At 38.2% G+C, this 24,719-nt stretch overlaps 1 long non-coding RNA gene across 2 annotated transcripts in view; it reads left to right on the top strand.

The window, feature by feature from the left end:
- Nucleotides 1-359: 359 nt before the first annotated feature.
- Nucleotides 360-24,719, top strand: part of LOC123759122 (uncharacterized) — a 196,299-nt gene continuing 171,939 nt past the window's right edge. For both annotated transcript variants that reach the window (XR_011228624.1, XR_011228623.1), the window contains exon 1: nt 360-592. This is a non-coding gene — a long non-coding RNA (uncharacterized lncRNA). The remainder of the gene's footprint in view (nt 593-24,719) is intronic.

Raw genomic sequence — 24,719 nt, 5'->3', positions numbered from 1 at the left:
GATGTAACACGAACGAGGAGCAACGGGTTCAAGCTCAACAAGCCACAATGTAGGACAGAAAACAGGAGAGGCTTTTTCATCCGTATGGTGGTAAACCCGTGGAACAGCCTACCAGCCAAAAAGTAGGTAAGGTAAACGCCAAAACTCTACTGGGTTTTAAAATACAGATAGAAAAGATCGTCCAGGCAAATGGGTAGGATCTTTGACAAGCCGCCAACTTCCTGTCCTCGTTGAGGCCACCAATATTAGTGTCTCAAGTAAATTAAACGTCGGCAAAGATCACTAACCAAAGAAAATGGGAAGAGCGACGTGGCGAGTAAGCGAGCGAGCGAGTGACGTCATCATAACAAAGGTTGCTATAGACGTCTCCACGACTCGTAAAGTTCGCCTGTTTTAAAGACCTGTGTCCACAATACCCGCCAAATTGTCCCTCCCACAGTACTCTCAGGACACTTATGGCAGTGTAAGTGTGTGGTGAGGCCACACCACTGAAGACATTGAGGATATACCACGAGGGAGAGACAAAACTGTTGAAGGAAGGAGTCACTGGCTCCACCTGACCACCTTGTTCCTCGCACTCTCATCATCCTCCGTAAGTACTTGAGTGCATTACCTGCTTGATACCTGGTTGATGGGGTTCTGGGAGTTCTTCTACTTCCCAAGCCCGGCCCGAGGCTAGGCTCGACTTGTGAGAGTTTGGTCCACCAGGCTGTTGCTTGGAGCGGTTCGCAGGGCCACATACCCACCACAGCCTGGCTGATCCGGAACTTCTCTTAGAAAACAGTCCAGTTTTCTCTTGAAGATGTCCACGGTTGTTCCGGCAATATTTCTTATAGTCACTGGGAGAACGTTGAACAACCGTGGACCTCTGATGTTTATACAGCGAAGAGTTAGGGGTGACATGATACTGGTTTACAAGTGGATGAATGGACACAACAAAGGGGATATTAATAGGGTATTAAAAGTATCAGCACAAGACAGAACACGAAACAATGGGTATAAATTGGATAAATTTAGATTTAGGAAAGACTTGGGTAAATACTGGTTCGGTAACAGGGTTGTTGATTGATTTGATTTGTTGATTTACCGCGTAACGTGGTGGAGGTGGGGTCCCTCGATTGTTTCAAGCGTGGGTTGGACACGTAAATGAGTGGGATTGGGTGGTTATAGATAGGAGCTCCCTCGTATGGGACACTAGGCCGTCTGCAGTTGCCTTTGCTCTTATGTTCTCTGATTGTGCCTATGGCACCTCTGCTCTTCACTGGTTCAATCCTGCAGTTTCTTCCATATCATTCACTCCAGTACGTTGTTATTTTACTGTGTAGATTTGGGACCTGGCCCTCCAGTATTTTCCATGTGTATATTATTTGATATCTCTCTCGTCTCCTTTCTAGAGAGTACATTCGGAGAGCTTTGAGACGATCTGAATAATTAAGGTGTTTTATTTCAACGATGCGTGCCGTATATGTTCTCTGTATTCCCTCTATTTCAGCAATCTCTCCTGCTCTGAAGGGGGGAAGTGAGTACTGAGCTTTCTGCTCCACCATTGTCTGCTCCAACATTGTCTTACACCCCCAACATACAATTGTTAATAATAAAAATAATAAAAATTTATTTAGGAAAAGTACATACATAGTTGCAGAGTTACAGTACAAACATTCTGTTTGATTTAAAGATAGAGGTAGTACATACAATACCTAAAGCCACTAGTACGCATAGCGTTTTGGGCAAGGTGAGGTGGGGAAAAACTACACTTAGAAAAAAAACTTAGAAAAAAACACTTAGACTAAAACTTAATAGTAATTAAGCTTAAAGTATAATTGCATTGAAAGAAAAAAATAAAAATAATAAAAGATGAAAAAAGGGGGGGAACATGGTAGAAAATAGCCAATATACAAGTTGGTCAACAAACAGCATTTTTTTTTCTTCAACAAAAATGTTGGGGTATGGAAATAGGACTATGGAATTGTTAGAGGTGTGGACGTTGGCCAGTGGAATTGTTGGGGTAAATTATATGCCAATAGCATTGTTGGGGTGTGGACATTGGCCTATCAAATAATGATAACTTTTATAATAATAATAATAATAATAATAATAATGAGAAATTTCACTGGGACTGTGTGGTGTTGCAAACCCATGACCAAGGCATTGCCAGCTGCATACTCTACTACTGTACCACCACTGACTTTCTTACAATCGGATTTCTACTGATATCACAGGAAGTCTGTGATATCCTGATATCACAGTCCTGAAGCCAGTCCAAGTTTTATGTAAGACCCCCAAGCACTCAGGTGAAGGATAAAGTACTGTAGTTCAATATTGTATGCACAACTTCAGATACACAGAAAATCACACTAAGGTGATATACTTCAATGAACAATCCACTGAGGCTGTGAGGTAATGCAAACATTGTAGGTTTGCATCATCTCACAGCCCGAGGGAATTTTCTCATTGATGTATATCACTTTAGTGTGATTTTCTGTGTAAATAATAATAATAATATTATTATTTATTCAAAAGATTGTGTGTACAAAGAACATAAGAATATTGTTCAATTGAAGGGACAGAAGTTACACATACTAATGAAGCCACTATTACGCAAAGCGTTTCGGGCAAAATTAATAATAATATAGAATTTTTTTAATTAAAGTTGTGACGGGATAAAACACTTAATACTATTAGAGAAGTAAGCTAACAAAATGAGAATGTTCAAGGAAAATAAAAAATTAGTACAAAGAAGGTGATACTTAAGGATGACAAGCATAGACTATTACATTATGGAGTCAGTAGTTCTAGTAACAGTACAGTAGTTTATTTACATTAATTATAGAATGGAAATACAAGGCGTAATTTAGAAAAGCAAGTGAACTATTCCTCATAACATTTTCTTTGAACATATCAGAACATAGAGTAACATACTATAATTTAAGGTTAATTTGGCCAACAGTTTCAAATAACCAAGATCATAAAGGACACGAGTAAACACTTTATCAAAGAAATGCATGAAATTAGATGACATTAAATGTAGATAGTAAATGTAGAAATTAAATGTGTGTCCTCGCTTGAATGAACTATATGGGGCGTAGCCGATTCATTCCAGTGTGGAATTCATTCCATCCGTTCGGCCCCAGCAGCCCCCTCCCCCCCCCCCAAAAAAAAAATACAATCACATTAATGCATATGCCAGTCCACATTTGCCTTATGAAAAATTTAAATAATAAAGAATTTGTATTGCAATGAAATAAATTGATATTTGCACATTACAGTACTGTACTTACCCTACCAGTTGAGTTTTGTAGTGCAAACTTTGTTAGCCTTAATATCCTGAGAGTGCCACACATATGAATATAAATTGTTTAAAGAACAATAACTTTTCTAACAAATGTACATTATACACTACAGTCTGTACATAAAGTACAGACCACTAGAATCACACTACTGCAGTACACTTATATCATATAAACTACACTTTGTACATTTAATGTCATTAGAACTGTGCTGTACAGCTCAATTGTTACTCTCAGGTAAGTTATGGCTAGTGCTGGGTGCTGGTCTAGTGGCCTGGGCATCCTCGGAAGGTGAGCCCTTGCTAGTGCTGGGTGCTGGTCTAGTTGCCTGGGCATCCTTAGAAGGTGTGCCCTTGCTAGTGCTGGGTGCTGGTCCACTTGCCTGTACATCCTTAGAAGGTGAGTCCTTGCTACTGCTGGGTGCTGGTCCAGTTGCCTGGGCATCCTTGGAAGGTGAGTCCTTGCTAGTGCTGGGTGCTGGTCCTGTAGGCCTACTGTGAAATCGTACCAAAAACTTTGGAATCTTAGATTGTTTCTTTGTCGTGTGCTTCATTATAATATCTTTCATGTCCTTTAGGTGCAGGTAATAATCTGTCAGCTCTTCATTATCAGTTACAATAACCAAATCAAGCAGATCATTAACCTTTTGCAATGATGCAGCATATGGAATAGATAACACACTATCATCTTCTTCTTCCACATCTTCATCATTATTACCAGTAACACACTGGATAATCTCATCATCAGTTAATTCACCATAACCTGGATCATCAGCATCATTATCTAACCATGCATTCACATCAGAAAGTTGCAAATCTTCCTCACATGCATCTCTGAATGTCTCAAAAATCGCATTATCAAAGCCCTCAAAATCATAGTAATCTTCATCTTCATTCTAACCAGGTAGCGGACTCAGAATTTTATTCCATGCATTCTTTAATGTGGTGACCTTTAACTCGCTCCATTCTTTGGCCCAGTTGTAAATTGCATCTTTAATTGAATATTTCTTGAAGTTTTCTAATGTTCTACTAGCCTTTGTATGAACAAATCCACAAGAACCGTGACGAGGAATCGAACTTGCGTCCGAGAGCATACTTTGTATCCTTATTAGTCACTGTTGCTCGGGCTCCAAATATGGCACCCCCCTGTGTGCAGGAAATAAATTCTTGGCAAAATTTTTTTTCTCTTCGAATGTTAAAATAAAGTCTCTGATCACGGGAAACTAAAAAATAAATATTGTATGTAATTACCTAAGTGTAATTACCTAAGTGTAGTTACAGGATGAGAGCTACGCTCGTGGTGTCCCGTCTTCCCAGCACTCTTTGTCATATAACGCTTTGAAACTACTGACGGTCTTGGCCTCCACCACCTTCTCCCCTAACTTGTTCCAACCGTCTACCACTCTGTTTGCGAAAGTGAATTTTCTTATATTTCTTCGGCATCTGTGTTTAGCTAGTTTATATCTATGACCTCTTGTTCTTAAAGTTCCAGGTCTCAGGAAATCTTCCCTATCGATTTTATCAATTCCTGTTACTATTTTGTATGTAGTGATCATATCACCTCTTTTTCTTCTGTCTTCTAGTTTTGGCATATTTAATGCCTCTAACCTCTCCTCGTAGCTCTTGCCCTTCAGTTCTGGGAGCCATTTAGTAGCATGTCTTTGCACCTTTTCCAGTTTGTTGATGTGCTTCTTAAGATATGGGCACCACACATCTGCTGCATATTCTAGCTTTGGCCTAACAAAAGTTGTGAACAATTTATTTAGTATATCGCCATCCATGTATTTAAAAGCAATTCTTAAGTTAGAAAGCGTGGCATAGGCTTCTCGCACAGTATTCTTTATGTGGTCCACAGCTGATAGTTTTCTATCTAGAACCACCCCTAGATCTCTTTCTTTATCAGAATTCTTTAAAGATTTCTCACATAATATATAGGTTGTGTGGGGTCTATGTTCTCCTATTCCACATTCCATAACATGGCATTTATTAACATTAAATTCCATTTGCCAAGTGGCACTCCATGTACTTATTTTGTCCAGGTCTTCTTGAAGGGCATGACAATCATCTAAGTTTCTTATCCTTCCTATTATCTTAGCATCATCAGCAAACATGTTCATATAATTCTGTATACCAACTGGTAGATCATTTATGTAGACAATAAACATCACTGGTGCAAGAACTGAACCCTGTGGTACTCCACTTGTGACATTTCTCCAGTCCTTTACATTGCCTCTGATCACAGCCCTCATTTTTCTATCAGTCAGAAAATTTTTCATCCATGTTAGAAGCGTACCTGTCACTCCTCCAATATTTTCCAGTTTCCAGAACAACCTCTTATGTGGAACTCTGTTGAAAGCCTTTTTTAGGTCCAGATAGATGCAGTCAACCCAACCATCTCTTTCCTGTAATATCTCTGTTGCTCGATCATAGAAATTGAGTAAATTCGATACACAGGATCTTCCAGATCGAAAACCATACTGTCTATCTGATATTATATCATTTCTCTCCAGGTGTTCTACCCATTTAGATTTAATTATTTTCCCAATATTTTGACTATTACACTTGTCAATGACACCGGTCTATAATTAAGGGGTTCTTCCCTGCTTCCACTTTTGTAGATTGGAACTATGTTAGCCTTTTTCCATACATCAGCTACAACTCCTGTAAACAGGGATGCATGAAAAATCAGTTGAAGAGGAATGCTGAGCTCAGGTGCATATTCTCTCAGAACCCATGGTGAAACTCCATCTGGACCAACTGCTTTGTACTTATTTAGCTCCTTGAGCATTTTTTCCACTTCGTCTCTAGACACCTCTATGTGCTCTATGTTGTTCTCTGGAATTCTTATTATATCTGGTTCCCTGAAGATTTCATTTTGTACAAACACACTTTGGAACTTTTCGTTTAATGTTTCACACATTTCCTTTTCATTTTCCGTGAATCTATTTCCCATTTTCAACCTCTGAATATTATCCTTTACCTGCAATTTGTTGTTTATGAATTTATAGAATAGACCTGGTTCTGTTTTACATTTGTCTGCAATCCCTTTTTCAAAATTGCTTTCTGCCTCTCTCCTCACTGCCGTGTAGTTGTTTCTCGCATCTTTGTATCGCTGGTATGTTTGGGGGTTTGGCCTCTTCCTGTATTGATTCCATTTTTGTGTCTTTTGGTCTCTGGCTCTTCGCACTTTCCGTTGAACCAATCCTGTTTCCTAGTTCTGCTTTTCTGGTTTGGTATAAATTTTTTTGTGCCTTTATCATATATTTCACAAAACCTGACATACATCTCATTCACTTCCTTGCCTAGCAACAAGTCTGTCCAATTATACTCACTAAAAAATTATCTAATGTTGCCATAATGTCCTCTCCTAAAGTCAGGTTTTTCATTTGCATTGACCGTCATATTTTCTTCCAGATTATAACGCATTGCATACTTTATTCCCCAAAAGACATGGTCACTTTTACCCAAGGGAGGAAGGTACTGAATGTCAAATATTTCTTCCTCCTTCCTGGTTAATATCAAATCTAGCATGGAGGGAACGTCCTCTTCCCTCATCCTCGTAGCTTGTTTAACTGACATACTTTAGCCGTGATGGAGCTGGGAAGTTGAGCAAATTTTGGGCACTGGGTGTTGGAGCGCTCAGGGTTCATCGCTATGCTCAAAATTATGGGGCTTATATATGTGACATATATATATATATATATATATATATATATATATATATATATATATATATATATATATATATATATATATATATATATATATATATATATATATATATATATATATTTAATTATTTATATATATATACAGTGATACCTCGCATAACGAATTTAATCCGTTCCATGTTCGTCATGTGAAACGGACGTCATACAAAACGAGTGTCCCCCATGTAACCAGTGTGATGCACTGTGTTTATTGTGAAATTCCCCCAGTGTGCATGACATCAAATGTTCCCCAAAATATAATTTTTCTTTGCAAAATGATAAATTTCCGTCCCTGAACATGTCTATGTAAAAATAGTTACCAAATTCCACTTACTTTGGCTGTGAGGGCGTGGACAAGGTGCGCTGTGATGTCATCAAGGCCTGGTCGCCCGTGTGTGAAGCTCCCAGAGACGGTCGCGCGGCCCATTCAAGCACCGCGTGTTGCCACAAATATATTTTCAAATATTTTTTCTATGCATTTCCAATGCGGTTTTATTTGTTTCTTTTAGCGTATATGATGCATATTTGTGTCCTTTACAATATGTATACAGTAGAATGTTCATAATTTTCCATGAAACTGTGATACATGTGTCAGTAATGTGTCCACAATAAATGTTTATTGTCACAATATTACGTGGTAAAAATTCACTAAAATTACAATATGTACAGTTTCACATACTATTTACACAGTAACACACTGTATTACACACTCAGTACTTTGGAGGTGCGTAATAGTCAACGAAGTAGTCCATGGTACACAACACGACTTTGCTCTCCTTGCACCAGCTACAGATAGATTTTCGTTTCCTGTTTCATCGTTCTGTGTGCTTGCAAATAACGCACTCGCGTGCACCCTTGGCTTTAGTACTTGTAGGTGGTATGTAGCCAAGCTTGTAAAGCATAAGGTAATATTGAAACGATTATAGGAAAAGCTCAATTTGTAAGGTAGTCTTGAAAAGATCGCTTTGTAAGGTCCCACACAGGAAGAGATTCAGCTAGTCTCAAAGAGTGTCCATCAGTAGGGAGCCGGTCGGCCGAGCGGACAGCACGCTGGACTTGTGATCCTGTGGTCCCAGGTTTGATCCCGGGCGCCGGCGAGAAACAATGGGCAGAGTTTCTTTCACCCTATGCCCCTGTTACCTAGCAGTAAAATAGGTACCTGGGTGTTAGTCAGCTGTCACGGGCTGCTTCCTGGGGGTGGAGGCCTGGTCGAGGACCGGGCCGCGGGGACACTAAAGCCCCGGAATCATCTCAAGATAACCTCAAGATCAGTCAGGAAGAGATTCAGCTAGCCTCAAAGAGTGTCCATCAGTCAGGAAGAGATTCAGGTATTCTTGAAAATATCAATGAACAACACCACCATGGAAGCCGCTAACACTGTTCATCTATGCTACTCGTATCAGATGCATCATCACTGAACGCAGAAAACGATTCATCTATGTATCATCTATATAAATCGAGATGGCAAGTGTGGGGCTCAGAGCTACAACTGGATACGCTTGCTGTATCATCCTCATAGGTGCTGTATGACTGGCATCCGACCGTTGTGTTAAGCCCTTATTGCGCCTAGCTTCACCAATGTTATGACCCTTATGTTCTTCAAACAATAGGGTCTGAATTGCACCGACTGAGCGCAGTCTTTCAACATCGTGTGGGACAGGTGTTTGAGAGCCAGATGCGTGTGTGCCACAAGTGGTTGCTCACGCAGTACTAACCCAACCAGCAGCCCTTGTCTTTCATATTCGTTATAGCAAAAGGTTCGTTCAGTGTTTGTTGGGTAGGCTGCTCCATTATGACAATCTTTCTTTGTTTCAAATGTGTTCTTTTATTTTTTTTTTTTTTTTTTATTTAAGAAACATGGAGCAGCCGACCTGTAGACCACCGAATGAACCTTTTTGACATTTGTACTGGTTTTCAAAATTCTTCATTTCTTTTTATTATTTACATTTTTTGTATGTAAGAAACATGGAGCAGCCTACCTGCCGACCACCGAACGAACCTTTTGCTATAAGACAAATGAAAAATAAATATTGAACACATTTGAAGAAAGGAAAATGTCATAATGGTTTATTCAGTGTATGTAAGGTAGGCTTCTCCATTATTGAGACGTAAATGACAAATACAAAACAAATGGAACACATTTGAAACAAAGAAAGATTGTTATAATGGAGCAGCCCACCTGCTGAACACCGAACGAACCTTTTTGACATTTGTTGTATATCAGACATTTCATTTCTTTTTTCCTACAAAAACGTCAATGCTTTGCAACATCTCAGCAGTCACCCTTTTATATCCCAGCATCATTAACATCTTTAAACAAGAACAACATAATTTATGTGCATCGTCGGAGGCGTCTAAGAATGTGCAAGAAGCAGCGCGACCCCACCATGTGGTGTTGACGTTACTCAAACCAGCGTTCGTCATACGGGACGATTTGACGCCGATCGGGCCGTTCGTTACCCAAAATGTTCGTCTTTTGGGGCGATCGTTATGCGAGGTACCACTGTATATATATATATATATATATATATATATATATATATATATATATATATATATATATATATATATATATATATATATATATTTATTTATTTATTTATTTATTTATTTATATACAAGAAGGTACATTGGGTTTGTGAGAATACATAGCATGGTATTTACAATCTTGTAAAGCCGCAAATATGCACAGCGTTTCGGGCAGGTCGTTAATCTAACAGATAATTTTAAGTAGGTAAATTCTAGCAGAATTAATAAAATGATAACAGATACATTGCAAGAAAAAAATGAGATGAGAGAGATTAGTAGGTATATTATAGCACATTGGTATATTAAAGCTCTGATTGATTGCATTGACAGCTTGATTGGTAATTAAAACAAAGATTAATAGGCACGATACAGCAAATTGATAGCGCATATAAGAAGACAGCAATGATCACAATGGTAAAGTTGTTTGGATTAGGTACATCAAGATTGGGAGATTAAGTAGCAATAGATAAAGTGCAATTTTAAAGCAACAAGCTAGAAAACTATGAAGATGAAATTAGGTACTTTTTAGTTTTGTTTTTGAATGACGCCAAAGTTGGACAGCTTTTCAATTCATTAGGGAGCGAGTTCCATAGACTGGGTCCCTTTATTTGTATAGAGTGTTTACTCTGATTAAGTTTGACTGGGGATATCAGAGATATTTATTTCTGGTGTGGTGATAATGGGTCCTATTACATCTGTCCAGGGAGAGTTTCAGTGCAGGATTTGCATTTAAGAACAGGGTTTTGTAAATGTAGTTGACACAAGAGAATGTGTGCAGTGAGATTATATTTAGCATGTTTAGGTAGTTAAACAAGGGGGCTGAGTGTTGTCTGAAAGCAGAATTGGTTATTATTCTGATAGCAGATTTTTGCTGGGTAATGATGGACTTGAGGTGGTTTGCAGTGGTTGAACCCCATGCACAGATACCATAATTAAGATAGTGATAGATAAGTGCATAATATAGTGAGAAGAGAGCAGAGTTAGGTACATAATATCTGATTTTGGAGAGTATACCAACTGTTTTAGAGACTTAGTTATGTGTTGTATGTGGGTGCTGAAGTTGAGTCTCTTGTCTAGGAATAGGCCATGAAACTTTCCATCATTTTTATTACTAATGTTAACATTGTCTATCTGAAGCTAAATTGCATTTGTAGATTTGCTTCCAAATAGGATGTAGTAGGTCTTTTCTATGTTAAGTGTTAGTTTGTTGGTTGACATCCATAAGTGGACTTTTTTTAGTTCATTATTAACAACATTATTTAGTGTATGTAGGTTGGGGTTAGAATAGATGAGGGTAGTATCATCAGCAAACAATATAGGTTTCAGAATGTTAGAGACATTAGGCAGATCATTGATGTATGTAAGAAATAGGAGAGGTCCCAAGATGCTGCCCTGTGGCACTCCAATGGTTATTGGTAGAGTGGGAGAGGTTATATCATTAATGGCTACACATTGGTGTCTATCACTATGATAGGATTGGATATAGTCCAGGGCATGGCCTCGGATTCCATTGTAACACCGTTAAGGTGTTTTGTTGTATTTAATATATATATATATATATATATATATATATATATATATATATATATATATATATATATATATATATATATATATATATATATACATATATATATATACATATATATATATTAGTATATTTTGGTAGCAGTCTTTCCTGTAGACATATATTATTAAATATGACCGAAAAAGTAAGATTAATAATTCTAACACGAATTTTCTCAATCTTTCGTACATTACGCTTCACTGTTGGAGGTAAATCAAAAATCACTTCTCCAAAATTCATTTTTATTTCTAGTCTGACGCGACACGGGCGCGTTTCGTAAAACTTATTACATTTTCAAAGACTTCACAAATACACAACTGATTAGAACTTACGTATCTCTGATTTTATATCTACATTTGAGTGAGGTGGGAGGGGTGATGTGGCATTAACACAAGACAGAACAAGAGGGGATATTAATAGGGTATTAAAAGTATCAACACAAGACTGGTTTGGTTATGGGAAGAGATTATATGTGCCTTAATGGAGCCCTGTTGCTTATGCATCGTTAAACGCCTAGAAAGAGATGTTGTTGTCTTGCCTATATACAGTGGTACCTCGGAATGCGATTGTCCCTGTATGCGAGGTTTTCGGAAGGCGAGGTGTATTTACTCCAAAAATTTGTCTCGGAAGGCGATGGTTACTTCGGGAGGCGAGTTTGGACGCGAGTTTGTTGATACGCGTACAGCCGACCTAGCGCGTGGTGGTTCGGCGATCGTCGCCCCTCCGCCCCGCCGCCCCTCAGTTTATTATTGTCTCGCGCTCAGTGACTACCCCCACATCAATTCTTCTCGCGGATTTTCAGTGTTTTGTTGGATTTTTGGTGATTTGTCTATACAATTTGTTATTATATATCTCACCATGAGTCCCAAGAAAGCCAGTGGTAAGGATAAAGGCCAGAAAGCTCATGTGAGGATGACAATAGAGGAGAAACAAGAGATCATTCGGAAACATGAGAACGGTACACGTGTTGTTGAACTTTGTAGGCAGTACAACAAAGCCACATCAACAATATGCACTATACTTAAGAAGAAAAATAAGATTATGGGTGCTAAAGTGGCAAAAGGAGTAAGAACATTAACGGCAGAAAGACCACAAATACTTGAAGAAGTGGAAAAGTTGTTATTAATTTGGATACACGACAAGGAGTTGAGGGGTGATAGTGTTTCGGAGGCCATTATTTGTGAGAAAGCCAGGGTGTTGCACGAAGACCTTCTAAAGAATACCCCTGCAACGAGTGATGCAGATAAGAAAGAGTTTAAGGCAAGCAGGGGCTGGTTTGAAAAATTTAGAAAGAGAAGTGGTATCCATAGTGTTACAAGGCATGGGGTTATGTGATGTGATTATGGAAGGGGACTCCCCTTCCAAACAGTAACTCCTCTCCTCCTCCCCCCTCCTCACCATCTTCCATACGCCTACAGCACTAGACAGCAAGGTAAGTAATAACTGGAACACAGTTTTGTAGGTTTATTTAGATGAATTAGGTAAATTAGGTATAAAAATTTAGTTTGATGTGGGGTTTTTGGGGTAGTCAGGCACGGATTAATTCATTTCCCTTTATTTCTTATGGGGATATTAACTTCGGAATGCGAGTTTTCGGAAGGCGAGGCGTCTCCAGGAACGGATTAAACTCTTATTCTGAGGTATGCCTGTACTGGTTTTTTTGGAGCTTACAGTCCCCAAGTGGGCATTTGAAGGCATAGACGACGTTAGTCTCTTTTAAAGCGTTCTGTTTTGTGTCTGGAGAGTTTCTCATGAGTAGGCTGGCCGTTTTTCTGGTTTTATAGTAAATCGTCAGTTGTATCCTCTGATTTTTGTCTGTAGGGATAACGTTTCTATTAACAATATCTTTCAGGACCCTTTCCTCCGTTTTTTGAGCTGTGGAAAAGAAGTTCCTGTAAAATAGTCTAATAGGGGGTATAGGTGTTGTGTTAGTTGTCTCTTCAGAGGTTGCATGGCTTTTTTACGAGACGGAAAAGGATGGGAAGCTGCCTTTTCTAGATGTAACAGTCATGGAAAAGGGCAGAGGTTTCCACACTGCAGTCTACACTAAGGAAACAAACATAGGAATGTGCCTAAATGCCAACAGCGACTGCCCTGACAGGTACAAGAGGAGTGTTGTTAACGCATACGTCGACCGTGCTCTCAGCCACAGCTCAGAATGGAAGCAAGTCGACGAAGAACTCTGTAGGGTAAGGCAGGTCCTAGTCAATAACGGCTTCTCCAATGGTTTCATCGAAGACATCATAAGAAGGAAAGTGAAAAGCCATGCAACCTCTGAAGAGACAACTAACACAACACCTATACCCCCTATTAGACTATTTTACAGGAACTTCTTTTCCACAGCTCATAAAACGGAGGAAAGGGTCCTGAAATATATTGTTAATAGAAACGTTATCCCTACAGACAAAAATCAGAGGATACAACTGACGATTTACTATAAAACCAGAAAAACGGCCAGCCTACTCATGAGAAACTCTCCAGACACAAAACAGAACGCTTTAAAAGAGACTAACGTCGTCTATGCCTTCAAATGCCCACTTGGGGACTGTAAGCTCCAAAAAACCCAGTATATAGGCAAGACAACAACATCTCTTTCTAGGCGTTTAACGATGCATAAGCAACAGGGCTCCATTAAGGAACATATAATCTCTTCCCATAACCAAACCATCGCCAGAGAAATCCTAGTAAACAACACAGAAATCATCGATAGATACAGCGATAGCAGGCGGCTTGACGTTTGCAAGGCACTACACATCAAGAAGTCAACACCAGCAATCAACAGCCAATTATTGCACAACTATATTCTACCCACCTCAAGACTCCGCTCCAATATAGAAGCATCAAGAAATATGGACCAATAGGCTTTCTACAAACACTTCTATTCAATACCCATTGTTTCTGTTCTGTCTTGTGTTGATACTTTTAATACCCTATTAATATCCCCTCTTGTTCTGTCTTGTGTTAATGCCACATCACCCCTCCCACCTCACTCAAATGTAGATATAAAATCAGAGATACGTAAGTTCTAATCAGTTGTGTATTTGTGAAGTCTTTGAAAATGTAATAAGTTTTACGAAACGCGCCCGTGTCGCGTCAGACTAGAAATAAAAATGAATTTTGGAGAAGTGATTTTTTATTTACCTCCAACAGTGAAGCGTAATGTACGAAAGATTGAGAAAATTCGTGTTAGAATTATTAATCTTACTTTTTCGGTCATATTTAATAATATATATATATATATATATATATTAGTTCATGAGTCACAGACAAGGATTTGAAAGGCGCCATTCAGTCGGCCTGAAACTCACACCTCTAAGTGTTAATGACCTCAAGTTGACCTGAGGTCAGCTCAAGCAAATTTCACCTTGCTTCTGCTAATCTGATAATTGTAGCCTGATAGCCTTCAAACAAGCCGCCAGTTTTAGGTGTGGCTTGGTGGAGTGCCTGGGGCTATCTACTTGTGGGCGGAGTTAGCTACTAGGTTTCCCAATATATACTCGGAGAGCTGTAGATTCGGGAGGATAAGCAATAGGAGAACAGCCAGCAGAGCAGAACAGAGGACAGCATAGCCAGGGAGGCTGTCAGCTGGACGGGGCGGGACTGTTCCTGTCAATTACAGTCTTCCCCTCCCTCTCTATCCAGCTATTGGCAGACACTTGGCGAGTTTAACATTTTTATTTATTTATTTATTTATTTATGCATATACAAGAATGTACATAAGGAATGTGAGGATACAAATATGGTAATTACAGTCTTGTAAAGCCACTAGCACGCGCAGCGTTTCGGGCAGGTCCTTAATCTAAGAAAATTTTAAGGAGGTAAATACTTGCAAAATTTATAGACAAAAAAATGATAACAGATTACATGGAATGAAAAAAAAAGATGAGAGAAAATTATAGGCACAGTATATTAAAGCACATAGGTAGCTATGATTGATTGCAATGACAGCTTATTTTATTTTTATTTTATTTTTATATATGCATATACAAGAATGTACATAAGGAATGTGAGGATACAATTATGGTAATTACAGTCTTGTAAAGCCACTAGCACGCGCAGCGTTTCGGGCAAGTCCTTAATCTAAGAAAATTTTAAGGAGGTAAATACTTGCAAAATTTATAGAGAAAAAAATGATAACATTACATGGAATGAAAAAAAAAAGATGAGAGAAAATTATAGGTACAGTATATTAAAGCACATAGGTAGCTATGATTGATTGCAATGACAGCTTAAAATGGTAGTTGACAACAAATTGGTAGGCACAATACAGCAGAAACAATATAAGATTGATTGCAATGACAGCTTGAATGGTAGTTGACAAAAATTGGTAGTCACAATACAGCATATGGCTAGCACATAAAAGAAGACAGCAATGAACACAATGATAAGGTTGTTTGATATTACATAAAAATTAGGAGATTGGGTAACACTAGGTACAGAGCAAATTTAAAGCTCAGTGTAGGAAACTAAATAGATGAAGTTAGGTACTTTTTGGTTTTGCTTTTAAATAAGGCAAAAGTTTTACAGTTTTTCAATTCACTAGGGAGTGAGTTCCATAGACTAGGTCCCTTAATTTGCATAGAGTGTTTACACAGATTAAGTTTGACCCTGGGGATATCAAAGAGATATTTATTTCTGGTGTGGTGATAATGGGTCCTATTACATCTGTCCAGGGAGAGTTTCAGAGCATGGTTTGCATTTAAGAACAGGGTTTTGTAAATGTAGTTGACACAAGAGAATGTGTGGAGGGAGTTAATATTTAGCAAGTTTAGAGATTTAAACAAGGGAGCTGAGTGTTGTCTGAAAGCAGAGTTAGTTATTATTCTGATAGCAGATTTTTGCTGTGTGATGATGGGCTTAAGGTGGTTTGCAGTGGTAGACCCCCATGCACAGATACCATAATTAAGATAGGGGTAGATTAGTGCATAATATAGTGAGAGGAGAGCAGAGTTAGGAACATAATATCTGATTTTGGAGAGTATACCAACTGTCTTAGAGACTTTCTTAGTTATGTGTTGAATGTGGGTGCTGAAGTTGAGTCTCTTGTCTAGGAATAGGCCAAGAAACTTGCCATCATTTTTATTACTGATGTTAATGTTGTCTATCTGTAGCTGAATTGCATTTGATGATTTGCTTCCAAATAAGATGTAGTAAGTCTTTTCGATGTTTAATGTTAGTTTGTTCGTTGACATCCATAAGTGGACTTTTTTAATTCATTATTCACAACATTATTTAGTGTATGTGGGTTGAGGTTTGAGTAGATAAGGGTAGTATCGTCAGCAAACAATATAGGTTTGAGAATATTAGAGACATTAGGCAGATCGTTTATATATATAAGAAATAGAAGAGGTCCTAAGATGCTGCACTGTGGCCCTCCAACGGTAATTGGTAGAGTGGAAGAAGTTGTATCATTGATGGTTACATATTGGTGTCTGTCACTAAGATAGGATCGGATGTAGTCAAGGGCAAGGCCTCGGATTCCATAATGTTGGAGTTTAAGTAAGAGGTAGTTGTGATTAACAGTATCAAAGGCTTTTCTTAGGTCAATGAAGAGTCCAATCGGAAACTCATTTTTGTCAAGGGCTGAGTAGATAATGTCAAGGAGACTAATGATTGCATCATTGGTACTTTTTTGGGACCGGAAGCCAAACTGGCAGGGGCTGAATATGTCGAATTTTACGAGGTAGGAATAGCTGTTTGTAAATAATTTTTTCAAATATTTTTGATAGAATGGGTAGATTTGATATTGGTCTATAATTGTTTATGTCTGCCAGATTGCTTCCTTTATGGACTGGTGTTACTCTTGCTTTTTTAAGGATATCAGGGAAGGTATGACACTCTAGGGATTTGTTGAACAGTAGTGCTATGGGTGGGGCAAGGGCATGGGAGGCTCTCTTGTACACAATGGACGGAATTTCACTGGTGTTCCCTGCCTTGGTTTTTAGAGAGTGTATGATGGACACAACATCTGCCGGGCTGATTGGTGAAAGGAGAAGAAAGTTTGGATAGCTGCCTGAGAGATATGTGTTAATATGTGTCTGAGTCTGTGGGATTTTACTGGCAAGATTAGCACCAACCGATGAAAAGAAACTATTAAATTCATTTGCCATTTCTAAATCAGTTGACGATATATCCCCATCCTTGTAGAGTTTTATTTGGTTATGTGATTGTTGTTTAGTTCCTAGGATACTAGAGATAGTTTTCCAAGTGTTTTTCATGTTGCCTTTTGCTTCATTGAATCTATTCACATAATATGCAAGTTTTGCCTTTCTTATGATACTGGTAAGCATTGATGAGTACCTTTTAGCTACTTCCTTTGAAACTAGGCCAATCCTAACTTTCTTTTCATATTCATGTTTCTTGTTGATTGAGTTGAGAATGCCACTTGTGAGCCATGGATTGTTTAATCTTTTGTCAGTTACTTGCTTTGTAAGAAGGGGACAATGAAGGTTGTAGAGGCTTAGAGTTTTGGAGAGGAAGAGGTTAGCTAATGAATTTATATCATGGGTATTATTGAATTCAGAATCCCAGTTAATATTGTGAAGTGCCTCTGTAAGATTGTCTAAAGCTGATTCACTGTGTAGCCTAAATGAAAGTTTCTTGCTTTTTGGTGGTGTTATGTCCATGTTCGCTATGAGAAAGGTAGGATAGTGGTCAGTTGTTCTGTCGTTGATTATACCAGATACAAGGGGAGCTGTTATGCTTGTCCATATGTGGTCCAAGGTAGTGGTTGATGTTTGAGTGACTCGGGTAGGTTTGGTGATAGTGGGGATTAGCATACAGGAGTTCATGCTGTTAAGGAAATAGTCAACTTGAGAGCAATTTTGTTGACCCAGGTCAATATTAAAGTCTCCTCCCAGGATGATGTGGTTTTTGTTGAGATTATTGTTTATAATAAGATTCCTTAGGTTGTCTGAGAAAGAAGCTATGTTAGTATTAGGAAATCTATAGATGGCTCCAATAGTCAAAGAGGATTTAAGGGATTTAATTGTAAACTGAGCAAGAGTATATTCACAGTAGTCATCTCTGTCACTAATAACACTGTTGCAGATAAATGTATCTCGGTAATATATAGCTGTGCCACCACCTTTTTTATTAGGCCTACAGTTATGAATGGCTTTATAACCAGCTAAGTTGTAGAGTTGGGTATAGTCTTTATTTAGCCAAGTTTCTGTTAAAATAATGAATGATAGGTTAGTACCTAGTGCTGTGAGTAGTGCATTTAAATCGTCAAAATGTTTACCAAGTGATCTAACATTTTGGTTATAAACTGATAGATAGGTGCTATTTTGGAGTTTGTTTTTAGCCTGGTGTGCTGTGAAATACTTGCAATAATGATGATCAGTGTGCTGGTTGGTATAGATATGAGACAGAAGATTTTGATCAGGATCAATATCAGTGTGCATAGAGATGCAGAGGGATCACGATACAAGATACACGATAAAGCAAAACACAAGAATAGGAGCAGATACAATAAAATAGTAACAATTTAGAAGTAAAATAAAGATCCAATAGATAGCCAGGGAGGACACAGAAGTTACATAAAATAAAACACAAAAAATCAGTTGAGACTGACAATATAAATGTAAAATAAAAAATAATAAGAAAAATAATAATCATAAAAAAAATGATCTTGAAGATAATTAGCTTAGTAATGGTTAATTAACAGGGTAATAAAAAGCCCTAGGTTTAGTGACAAGGGGATTAACTAAGAACAAATAATTAAGAGTATAAAACAGGCAAAGATGACAAACAAAAAATAAAGTAAAAATTAAAATAAAAATAAAAATAAACACCTTTGGAAAGGAAAGGCAGAGCTTAAGTACACTTTGGTTGTATGTGAGACTACAAATTATGTTCTGGTTATTCAGCTGATATCCCACAGTCATCCAGGAAAGAAGTGAGGTGTGCTTCAGTGGTTATGACATAAGTTTTTCCAGAGTCAGTCTTCCTAGCTATTATTTTACCATCGCGCACAAAACAATGTTTAATAGCAGTGGATCTATTGCGAATTCCACGTAGTTTAAATAAGAGATTTTGTCTGAATCTGGTAAGACATTCGTTCACATAAACCTTGGATTTCCTAGCGACTGCAGCAGTGATAAGGTCTGACTTGCGGGAGCAGCTATCTAACTTCACGCGTATCCTTCTGTTGTTTGCACCAGATGATTTGGTACCCACTCTATGGAACATGGAAGGTGACTTAGTCGTGTTTACTAGTGTTGTGTGACTAGCAGGGGCAGACAGTGGTAATGGTCTCAAATTCTTGGGTAGTGGCTCACTTTGTAATTTAATAGTGAACCTTCAGTTTGTTTGCTTGAATTATGATATCTATCCTTTTAAGTATACTTGATGAATTTATTGAGAAATTCACTTACTTTTAATCTGATTTTAATTGTTCCTAGATTTGGGATTTTTGGATACAATATGCAGACTAAAGTGTAGAGTACTTTTGAGACTATGGGATTAAAGAATCTTGCCTGGAACATGATTCCCGTTGACATATGCTAATAACATCTTTTGATACAGACAAGTTCCATTCCTTGTCATGTATGTACTGTCTAGAATGGATGGTGGCAGCACTACTACTTCTACTGTCTACTTTTGTACTTCTACCCACCTACCCTTCTACCTCTACCTCCACTCATCTCCGTACTCTCTCTCTTCTCCCTCCGCCCCTCTCCAAACTCTCCCTTTCAACTGACAACCCTCCTCGCTCCTCCCACCTCCCTATCTCTCTCACCCCAAACCCTCACTCATTACTTCATTATCCATTTCTTCCCTTTTGGTTCTTGTATACGTTTGTGGCAGTGAAATGGTTCTGGAGTTTCTCTAGAGTTTGCGGGTAGCTGATCAATTTACGGTGCCTTGTAGTTGTAGCACCTAGGTAATCAAATACCTGGGTTACGAGGTGTTGAACAAGATAGGTTGCAGTAGGAACTCTGGGGGGAACTCTAGAGTAGTTGACTAACTGGGGGGCGAACTAATGGACTAAAGAGAGCTATTTCCCCCACCCTCCGTTACACCATAATGATGGAGTTTACGTAAGAGGTAGTTGTGATTAACAGTATCAAAGGCCTTTCTCAGGTCAATGAAGAGTCCAATCGGAAACTCATTTTTGTCAAGGGCTGAGTAAATTATATGAAGGAGACTAATAATTGTATCTTTGGTACTCTTTTGGGAGCAGAAGCCAAACTGACAGGGGCTGAGTATGTCAAATTTTACGAGGTAGGAGAAGAGCTGTTTGTAGATAATTTTTTCAAATATTTTTTATAGTATGGGTAGGTTTGATATTGGTCTATAATTGTTTATGTCTGCCAGATTGCTTCCTTTATGAACTGGTGTTACTCTTGCTTTTTTAAGGATATCAGGGAAGGTATGACACTCTAGGGATTTGTTGAACAGTAGAGCTATGGGTGGCGCAAGGGCATGGGAGGCGCTCTTGTATACAGTGGATGGGATTTCACTGATGTTTCCAGCTTTGGTTTTTAGGGAGTGTATGATGGACACAACATCTGTCGGGCTGACTGGTGAAAGGAGAAGATAGTTTGGATAGCTGCCTGAGAGATATGTATTGATATGTGTCCGAGTCTGTGGGATTTTACTGGCAAGGTTAGCACCAGTCGATGAAAAGAAGCTATTAAATTCATTTGCCATTTTAAATCAGTTGACACTGTGTAGCTATCCTTAGAGAGTATTATCTGGTTGTGGGAGTGTCGTTTTGTTCCTAGGATATTAGAAATGGTTTTCCATGTGTTTTTCATGTTGCCTTTTGCTTCTTTGAATCTATTCACATAATATGAAAGTTTAGCTTTTCTTATGATACTGGTAAGCACTGATGAGTACCTTTTAACTACTTCCTTTGTAACTAGGCCAATCCTAGATTTCTTTTCATATTCAAGTTTTTTGTTGATTGATTTGAGTATGCCACTTGTGAGCCACGGATTGTTTATTCTTTTGTCAGTTACTTGTTTGATAAGGAGGGGACAGTGAGTATTGAAGAAGTTTAGAGTTTTGGAGAGAAAGAGGTTAGTTAATGAGTTTATATCCTGTGTATTCTTGAATTCAGATTTCCAGTTAATATTGTGAAGTGCATTTGAGAGATTACCTAAAGCTGATTCACTGTGTAGCCTGAATCAAAGTTTGCTTCTGGTGGTGTTATGTCCATGTTTGCTATGAGGAAGGTACGATAGTGGTCAGTTGTTCAATCATAGATTATACAAGATGTAAGGTGTATATTATATTCTACGATCAAACAGTGTTTTTGCTGTTATTACACTATATACACACATTGTATATAACCATCTACATGTGTGTTCACCATAACAAACCACTAAGTTCGTTTGGTGAGCCCAAAAAACAAGATTGATCTGCCACACCCAGCCAGCCCTCCCTCACTTCTCCAACACCTTACTCGCCAACATTCTTCCTCCCACCATACTGTTATTGTTTTTATTACACTATTTACACACATTATGTATAAATATCAACATGTTTTATTCACCATAACCATACAACTAAACTGGTATTATGTCCAAACAGAACAGTGGCCACCATACACTGCATGACAAGTCACACAGCAGAAGACAACGCTACGAGTACGACGCCACCTCCCTCACTAAAATGGTTCCTCCCAATATACTCCTGTTGCTGTTATTACACTATATACACACGCATTATATATATGTATCTACATTTGTGTTCACCATAGTGAACCACTAAGCTAGTATGGTGAGCAAAACAAGAGTGGCTGCCACACACTGACGCTACCTCGATTCCCTCCCTCCCTCACCAAAATTCCACCTCCCACAATATTATGCACAGCACTAATTATCACCACAATCCTGCTATTATCGTCCTATCATGGCTAAATAATACCAGTTACATATATATTTTGACATTATTTGACAATGCCATGGTCACAAACTGAACAGCAGTGCGGTGAGCTCATGTTGTGTGCGCCAGCCTTGGTTGTTCACTCAGTACTGAGGCTCTTACACCCGGGAATGTTGCCCACGATTTTTTTTTAAATGGCGTCTGTTTATAAGAGCGCCACAATCCTGCTATTATCACAATCCTGGTCACTAAATCCTGTAAATTAATAATAGTCCACACGTTTATTTTGTAAAGGAACATATGAAGTCATTTGAAGATTCCTAGATGGACAAAATAATGCTGTTGTGCTGTGGCTAGCGCTGTGAACATCTTGAAGAGCATTCATTCACTGACATTTGAACATTGTACACAGTCATTATCACACTCAGGCTCTTCTGTAATACTATCATGTCAAAATAATACCAGTTAGATATATATTTTGACATTATTTGGCAATGCTGTGGTCACAAGCTGAACATCAGTGCTGTGAGTTCATGCTGCATGCGCCAGCCTTGGTTGCTCACTCAGTACTGAGGCTCTTACACCCGGGAATGTTGCCCACGATTTTTTTTAAATGGTGTATGTTTATAAGAGCCCTGAGGAGGCTGATGTGAACCCCATGTAGCTGCGGGAGTTTTGAATCATACGCTATACCTATAAGATCCCTGAGGTGTGTTACGCACCACCCGTCGAGCGCCTACAAGCTCGTTGCGCAGTGCAGTGGTTAAGTATCTCGTCTTCCTCAGAGAGCAGAACTTCCATAATGTCTAAATTCATAGCTCAGGCATTAGCCTCAGACATTAGCAGACAAAGCCTTTTGAGAGCATAGATAACCCTTAATCCATGAGTTGTATTACAGATGTAGTGTTTGGTGGTAAAGCCATACATGTTATTTTGCCATCAGGCGATGTTAATTTAGCAATGGGGTGAGCTGGGGCATTATCTGTCAACAGCATTACCTTTACCTCAGCAGGATGAATTCTACACTCATTGATCTGCTGCTTTTTTACTAATTTATAAAAGTGATTCTGGAACCAATCCTCAAAAATAATCTGTGTGAACCAGGCATTTTTTTGTGTTGTAGTAGATGACAGGTAATCTTTTCATGCAGTTTTTCAATGCTTTTGGGTTGGCAGATTTCCCAACAATTGCGTACTTTGTTCGGTGACTGCCATCTGCGTTACAGCACAATAATGCTGAAATTCTTTCCTTCTTTACCTTGCAACCAGGAATACTCTACTCAAGCCTGAAGGCCAAAGTGTTTCTTTGAAGGCATTTCCAGTTAAAGCCTGTTACATCTGCATTGTACACTTAAAACTAGCTTAGATTATTAGATATCATGTGCTGAGAAAGTTTATGCTTATATGCATTAGCACTTCCAACACCTGCACTTAATGCCTCGCCACAAATTTTCTTGTTAATGATGCCATACCTCTCTTTAAATTGACATACCCATTCAGTGCTAGCCTTGAAATTGTCTATGTTTAACTTTACAGTAAGTCTTTCAGCTGCATTTCTAATAGAATCAACTGAAACAGCAATTCCTTTCGCGCCATGCTGTGTAAACCATTTAAATACAGACGAGTCCAAATCCGTATACTTAGCAGGCCTCAATTTTTCCTGTTGCCTAGTTTGAGCAAAGAATTTCTTAATATTATCCTTCTGCTTTTTTTTTTATCACAAACTGTAGCTTTACCAATGCTGAATTCTTGGGCGAGTTGAGTGACAGAGTATCCACGCTCTGCTTTCTCTATCAAGTCAACTTTCTAATCAATTGACAAATATTTTCTCTTTTGTTTTATACCTTCAGTACCATGAATGCTGCTCTGAGACATCTTGACAAATTAAATGAGTTCAAACAGTAAAAATGTTCAAATTTATCACGAAAATCCTTCGCGTGCGAGCCTGACGTTTTTACCCCAGGAAGAGGAGAAGCACATGGTGCCAGCCATATCATCCAGGTCCAATGCGTTGACATGACCTGTGCTTATTTTATAGGCATTCTCAAAATTTGATGTACATATTGACTGTTACAAGTTGTTTTATTTAAAATATTGTTATTGTTATAATTAGTGAAATATTGTTAGTGTGAAGTTTTATGCATTTTATACAGTACAGTTCTGTATTAACCCTTAAGCTGTGCATGGGTACAGTTCTGTATTAACCCTTAAGCTGTGCATGGCATACATATACGACAGGACCTGATGGCAAAGTTCAATTTCTCAAATTTGCTCTAATGCTTTCCAGTTTTTTGTGCATATTAGCAAATCCTGCAACTTTGTCTAAATGATCATAAATGTAACTTGAAAAATAAGAAAATAAAAAAAATAAAAAAATTGAATATTGAAAACTTCAGGTTTTGAAATCAGCTGCAAGAATATAAACTGACACCAATTGTTCATTTGGTGTTATTATGCTCTCAGAATAGTATATGATCTTTATTTTCATAGATTTAGAAAATATATGTTTTCAGTTTAGTTTACTGTAAAAAAAATTGTCAGTGTGGCATCTGAATTATGCGCCAAATATAGAAAAATTGATAACTCCAAATGTTTAGGGTTTGTGAAAAATCCATTCTAATAGGATTGTAGAACAGACAGCTGTCCACATTATTTGTAAAAATGGTGAGACGCTGTGAGAAACTGGATTTTTTTAAGCTGACTCAAAGTTGAAACTCTAGTTTTAGAGATAATTGAAGTTGAAGTTATCAACAATGAATAAGGTAGATCTAACTCATTAATTTAGTTATATG

Source organism: Procambarus clarkii, chromosome 15 (assembly GCF_040958095.1).
Source record: "Procambarus clarkii isolate CNS0578487 chromosome 15, FALCON_Pclarkii_2.0, whole genome shotgun sequence".
In the NCBI taxonomy this organism is placed as follows: Eukaryota; Metazoa; Arthropoda; class Malacostraca; order Decapoda; family Cambaridae; genus Procambarus; species Procambarus clarkii.
Note: the sequence above shows the minus strand (reverse complement) of the source record. Positions and strands in the feature narration are given on the sequence as shown.